This window comes from Adiantum capillus-veneris, chromosome 2 (assembly GCF_014529385.1).
Source record: "Adiantum capillus-veneris isolate H3 chromosome 2, ASM1452938v2, whole genome shotgun sequence".
NCBI lineage: Eukaryota > Viridiplantae > Streptophyta > Polypodiopsida > Polypodiales > Pteridaceae > Adiantum > Adiantum capillus-veneris.
Window position 1 is genome coordinate 159,455,502 of NC_140932.1, and position 7,377 is coordinate 159,462,878.

A 7,377-nucleotide genomic window follows, 5' to 3' on the forward strand; every position below is an offset into this window, starting at 1 on the left:
AAGCTCTCTCTCTCTCTCTCTCTCTCTCTCTCTCTCTCTCTCTCTCCCCCCTCCCTTTTCTATCTCTATCTCTCCCCTTGTCTCTCTCTCTACCTCTACCTCTATCTCTCTCTCTCTCTCTCTCTCTCTCTCTATATATATATATATATATGTGTGTGTGTGTGTGTGTGTGTGTGTGTGTGTGTGTGTGTGTGTGTGTGGTGAAGTTGTTAATATGTCATCCCAAAACAATGCTTGAATTGAGCATACATGCACATGTAGCAATGCCTCTGAGCGCACATGCCCACATGCATCCAATGTACAAGTTGGTGAGTGTATGGTCCTCGCAAATGAGCCCATGGCCATTGGTGCCAAAAGCCTCTCCTCACTGCATAAATATAGACAAACCTTATTTTGAATACACAGCCACATATGGCATGAGCACATATTCGAGCCAAAGTTCGTCGTCTCTCTCCTCAACCTCGCTGACAAGCTTCACAAGTTTTCCAATCTAATCTTTGAGTAGCAGATTATCGCTAGTCATATTTCATAATGAGGGCATGTGGCTCTCCACCCAAAAAGAACTTATAGATTGTCTTGAAAGATACACCTCACCCAAGGACTAGCAAAAGCTACCCATACAAAAAGGCTCTTCTTGCGATGGATTGCTACCCAAAAGTCTCCAGCTTCATTTGCTTGAACATTGTTCGGAGGCCCTGACAAATGTACAAAAGTCTCTAGTGTTCCATATTTTTTATCCTTTAGCTAGTATTGAGATAACCTCCAAGTGGTTGTTTCCACAACGACAAAAAAGGATTCATCCTTGCGCAAGTGCATTTGGGAATTGGATCCCTTTATACAGGACCGTAGGCCACTGACAAATGTCTGTTTGGACGTGTGTACAAATGCGATGGCAAAAGTTCATTGTCTTGTAACGTAATAGTTGATCGCTATCATCACCTGGGAAATGGAGCTCCCTCAGCTTCTCCAACCACAAGCTTTGCCTCACCACCATTTTGCCCTACCAATTGAAATCCATGTATGCATCAACAATATATAGTTATCATGTTGCATGTTTCATGAATGGAATGCCCAAGGGCCAGCCACATTTATGTTCCCTGGTTAGGTTAATTGCAGGTGGGGATTGGGCCTTACATGCCTCAGTCCCATTTTGGTAAAACGTGGCAAACGAAGCCCATCCGATAGTAGGGACATCCCAATGCTTGATGCGACCATCAACAATCCTAGTATAACGACCTCCACCTTTGGAGTCAAAATCCAAGCTCTCAAGACCCATGACATCATAGAGGAAGCACACGCATGAAGCCTACTGCAGTTAATTGTGATGGTCTTGGGGGAAAGGAAGGCTGCTGAGGCGAGGGATAGGTGGATTAATCACCTTGGTTTAAAGCTTGGCAGCTTTGCAAGAGGACTAAGCTTGAAAAGGTTCATTGCTATTAGAACTCTAAGGGCCACTACGAGGATTACTAAAAGATGAATATCCATAGCTCAAGCTCTCTCTCTCTCTCTCTCTCTCTCTCTCTCTCTCTCTCTCTCTCTCTCTCTCTCTCTCTCTCTTCTATGTATGTCTACACATAACTTCGTGAGTTGGGGCTTGGACGTCCTTGCAACTCATGAAAGGTGTGACTCTCTCTCTCTCTCTCTCTCTCTCTCTCTCTCTCTCTCTCTCTCTCTCTCTCTCTCTCTCTCTCTCTCTCTCTCTCTCTCTCAAGCATCAAAATATGTCACCACCACCTGTGAATGCTCTAGTCGTGCACTAAAAAAAAATTCATGCTCTACATGCATGTCCTCAGACCTTGCGTGCACAACAAGAAAAATGCTACACTTCTCATCAGCAAAGTGTACTTGCCTAGACTGTGAATGTCTGCATGGCAATGGGCTCACAGAGACTATGGCGTCTTTGACACCAAGAACATAGAGAAGAGTCAAATGAGCACCATGATGGCCTCACCCTATCATAATCAAACCTCTCCTCATCAAGTAAGACTCATTAGTCAATTGAACATGACACCCATGATCTTTGAGCTGTGAGATAGAGATCAAACTCCTAGGAGCATCAGGCACGTAATGAACATCATGGAGCACAAGCATACTCCCACTGGTGAAGTGCAAATGAATATCACCCATACCAAACACCATCAAGTTTGAGAGTAGTGCTAAACCACTCCATGCGAGGAGTAACATGGCGCAAAGCACTTCTGTCTAGCTTCCAATTGTGAGACAAAGTCCACGCATGTTTAGGTTAACATGCAAAAGTAAGAGTGTCTACCACACTCGTACTCTTAGCAACACAATGGATTCCTTCGCTATCTCCAATGCCTAAAATAATGTCTCCTCATATGCCTTGGTCTGCCACAATGCCAGCAAACCACATGTCTATACCTATAAGATCTGCCTAATACACCAACATGTGTATCCAATGAACAATTGTCGATATGAGATGTCATAACCGAGCACAAAATGAGTCTATAGATCAGCCCATTCACAGTGTAAATGCATTGTCCACAACAGCATAATCACTCAACATAATGCCAAAGAAAACCAGCTGATCAAACACCTGCCATCAAAACTATGGCAAAGATCGCATAAAGCGCATAACCCTCTGTCAAAACCAAGAACCAATCATGCATAAATTGTGACCATATGCAATGAGAGCACAAGCGAAATGACCATCCGCATAGGCAAAAGCCAAAACTTGGCTAAAATAGCTCTCTAGCGCTTGTCACAAAATGCATAAAACCTAGCGAAAAATCAGCAGAGCTGCCTTTGTAAGTGGAAAAAATGTCACCAAAAAAGGAGGAAATAAACAATGTCAAAACACTATGGCACGCTACCAAACACAATGGAAAATGATTTGGAATCCCTTGACAAGAATTAATGAGCATAAAGCTCCCACAATGTCAATCCATGAGATGTACATGTTGCACAAGACATTGCAAACCTGTGAGCTAATCGCCAAGCTCACCTAGTGTGGTATTGAGGCATACACACACTAATCTCCCACCTTCAAAGAATACTGCAAGAAAGCTTTGAGTGCAACCTGTAATCATGACCTAGATTGCATCAAATCATGCGCATGAAATTGTTGGGAAAAGTTTGCCAAAATTTTGGCAATAAAATGGCTATCAAACCCAAATAACCAACAAGCTGCCAATCTCAAACATGAGAAGTAAATGGCATCATATCCGCACTCAATATGCATCAAAGCTCTATGAAATGTGTCCTGCAAATGCTCACAAGGAGATCAACATATGACCATACATGTCATCAAGTATGCAAGGACAAAAAATTGTGTGCCTGGCTGAGACGAACATGTCTCGAGCCTAAGATTAAAGACAATCTCCCACCTGAGAGAAAACTTGCCACCAATACCACTCTCACATCCAAGAGCAAACCATGTGCAAAATGCTCGACGATAACAAACAAAATTTGGCAGCAAAAATAGACTAAAGAGAACCCTGCTGAGATGAGGAGATGAGAGACTATCACTTGCTTGCAAAAACACATGTGAAATTCTCAAATCCGAGCAAACAACCCTCTCAAAGATCCAAAGATGCATACATGGGAGCAAATCTGTTCATCCTACTGCTAACTCGTGCATGCAAAGAAATTGCAAAAAAACCTGTACCTACAGAATAGTGACCTCAATCGGCATGTGATATGTGTGTGGTGCTACATGATTTTGATCTCCTACTAGAACACTGTGTGTGTCTGTGTGTGCGCGCCACCTATAGATCCCGACTCTTGCACACAACACAACTCCCTTTGCTTTGCTCGTGAGCTTGCAAGTCGACTAGAGGTGTTGCTCACTTACTGCCCCGAATGTTGGATAACCAAGTCCCTGCTTGGTTTGCAACTTGCTTGAGCTGTAAATGCCCAATAATTTGTGCCACTCTATGGGCCCTTGACCAACGCTATAGTAAGCTTTTATTTCCTTGCTCTTTTGATTCAAGTTGGATTCTCTACTGCACACCCTTAGCTCAGCTCCTAGCTGTTTGATTTTCTATTCTGCAAATCTGAGTTGTTTTGCACACTTGACAAAGCTCCCTTGTTTGATCTTGCTTGATTTTGAGCTGCTCTTCAATTACAATGTTCAACAAGCCTGCTCAATGCCCTTCGATAAGCTCTTCTCGATTTCGTACTTTGCATGGTCCACTCTCCACACCAAATCACCGCTCACTTGAAAATCCCCCTCTTGCACTCTTGCTTGCACACATGGGATGGGAGGGGCCGATGCTGGGCTCCTGAGCTCTTATACCACTTGTCAAATCGATGCCGATGATTGGGGAGTGGGAAAAGCACGTGAGAGAGTGGGGAAGGAAAGAGATGCACACGAGATATTGGTGGAGCTTCACTCTTTGGAAATAGAGTGAGTGAGACCCTTATTCATATGTATATAAAGAATAATTTATGAGTACTCATGTGGGTGATTGGACATGGTGAGTGGCCAGACCTTTGTAGGAGCATGAGCCTTTACACCAATAGCCGCCTAATGAGATGCTTGCCCACTTGTCCATTAGGGTCAGAATGGTGGCAAGCTAGAGTCGTGCTGGCTTTGTTGAGACAAGTAGAGTAGAATTAAATGGAGAGGCTCAAAGATGAAGACCCTTGAGGATGACAAAAAGTCCATACAATAGGCAAAACCCTCTTTAAAACATCAACACTAGTAGGTCGTACATGAGATGCTTGAATATTGACGAAATCTATGTAAACTTGACTATTTGCATGCACTACATCATCAAATCTACTCATTGTGTATGGATGTGCCATTGCTGAGACTGGGATGGCTACGTCCCTGTAGAAGAGGATGAATCTCAAGAGACTCAAAGAGAGAAAAGTCAAATGAGGAGGAAGAAAAAAGTGAAAATTTTGGTGGAATACAAAACCACATTGACCCATTATACCTCTTGGAGAGATTACTTAGGCAACTTCAAAAGTCAAGACTAGTAGGAGAAAACCAAGATTATACAATAGCTACCAATTCAAAGGTCAAATCCCATTGATTTGGATCATCAAGCTCCTAGAGGCAAAGCTCAAGATCTATAGACAACCTAAAAGGATGGCGACAAAGGCATACACAATCTTGGTGGACCAAGACTAGAGCTAGAATTGGTTAACAAACCAGAAGGGCCTACTAAAAGGATGGGGACAAAGGCATACACAATCTTGGTGGACCAATACTAGAGCTAGAATTGGTTGACAAACTAGAAGGGTCTGACAACCGAACTTGGTTGGCTTGCTTGATGGATGGCATCCCTTAGCTTGACTACTTTCTGGATGGGAGTACTCTTAACATGTAGGGCTCTCGACTCTCCACACATTAGCCCAACACCTAATACATTGTTTATTTTATATTGGGATAGTTAACTCCATACCCATCATCTTAAGAGAAATCTCAGATTGATTCTAGTCCTAGTGGTTGTGCTAAATGTTCACTTTCAACACATTCATCGTGCAGTATCTAGCCTCGACAACCCCTTTGTATTAAAGTCATTGTACATGGTTTGTAGTAGCTGAGTACCCTTGCAACCAATGCATTTGTACTTGATCCAATGCAATGTACTAAGATGGGTTTGTTTTCACATTTTATCGTTGTTTCACATCACGCACTAAGCATTGTGTGAAAAATTATCTACTACACTGGCTCTTATTTAAGCATGCCTTATGGCACCAAAAATTCTCGTTTTCAAGGCTTATTATGCCAACTTGCAACAATTAGTCTACTTGAGGATCTAGTAGGTTGACTAGTATGAAAACTAATATGGGGGAAGTTACTTTAGTTTTACTTAATCAATGCTCTAATAGATCATGCTAAGTTGTAATAATTTGTCTACTTGATGTCAAGAAAATTGACTAGTATTTGAATCGGTATGGGGGCAAACTAGCTTGGGGTTAAGTACTTTCTCATGGAAAAGCTCAAGTGTTTGTCTAGTAGGGCTAAGTAGTCAAGTCTAGTGGGTTGACAACTTGTTGGTTTAGAAGTTTAACCAAGGTGCAAGCATATGTTGACTGTCAAGTTGGACTACTATAAGCGTAAGCTAGTCAAGGCTTATAACTACCTGAGCTAGCCTAGAATGAATAACTACATGAGATAGTCTAGATTGAATAATATATGTGTGAGCTACTCTAGACCAAGCTAAAGTGGTCTAGGACTACGAGAGCCGAGAAAAATATCCAAACAATTGATATGATGAATACAAGGCACCCTAGAGAGTGAGTGTGTCCCCTCCAGTATTCACTAAGGTTGACCATAGATGGAAACAACCTTTTTAACTTGCTTAAATTCCTCCATGTTCACTACCTCCTTACCTATAATATATGTTCTATATGGACATCTTGCTACCCCCCCCCCCCCCCCCCCCACAAGTTTGGCACAATCACTCCTTTTCCATTCAAAACCATAACAAAAATGGGTGATGACCTAACCAATATTTCAATAAGGACCAACAAGTTTCTAACCTTCAAGGCTCTCAGTTAAGAATATAGACAATCTTGTGATACTATTTGTTTCTCTATGCCAAGGTAATGGTCTCAACTATAAGGATTCTTATCTAGTGCTCTTCCCGTTGATAAACCACTTTTGGTATGTACAAAGTAGTGCATATATGGATGGTCATATGTACAAAAGTATATAAACACGTGAATTTGGGAGCTTGCAAAGTGGTTTCAAGTTTTAAAAAAGATGCAGAGTGTACACATTGTGAATAATCAGGTTCGCGTGCCAACAGTAGGGCTTGTGTACATGCCTGGATAGGGTATCGGGGCCTTGGATATGGTTCTTGGTGGCCTCTTTGGCTCTAGAGAATGTGTTTGAGATTTCTAGAATGTAAATAATTCAAACGACAAGTGCTCGCACTCTCATCCCACTAGAGAAGTTTGGGACATGCACTATTTACGATGCCCGATCTGCGGTGATGCATGCACCGCCCTAGAAGTGGTCAAAAATGGAATGTTGCGATGTACAAAAGTGATTAGGGTATGGAGGATCAAGCGTACAAAGTTTGGTGAATTTTGGAGTCCATTGGGGGTTTTTTCCGCGAAAAATGCCCGCCAGGGGTCAAAACTTGCCAAAATTGGGTAAAAAGGGATCAAAAAATGACCAAGAATGGTACGAAAAGGCTTCAATTTGCCACATCACTCATGGTCCATGAGTGTTCCATCTGAGGGAGTGTTTTTGAAACTAATTCTTGGCACTTTCACCTCTATGTGTGTGGGAGGAAGCAGGGATCCACAGGTGGTCTACTGCAATCCCGTTGTGTTCGCGTCCTGTTTTCGAGTGTGCGGAGGAGTGAATGAGAGATTTGTCTCTTCAAATTTGCACTTGGAAGAGTCTATGGAAGTTTTGAGGTTTCCATGGATGTGTGTGTACAAGTAATT

At 42.3% G+C, this 7,377-nt stretch overlaps 1 pseudogene; it reads right to left on the minus strand.

The window, feature by feature from the left end:
* Nucleotides 1–388: 388 nt before the first annotated feature.
* On the minus strand, nt 389–1,485 carry LOC147463948 (protein STRICTOSIDINE SYNTHASE-LIKE 3-like; annotated as a pseudogene).
* Between the last annotated feature and the right edge of the window lie 5,892 nt (nt 1,486–7,377).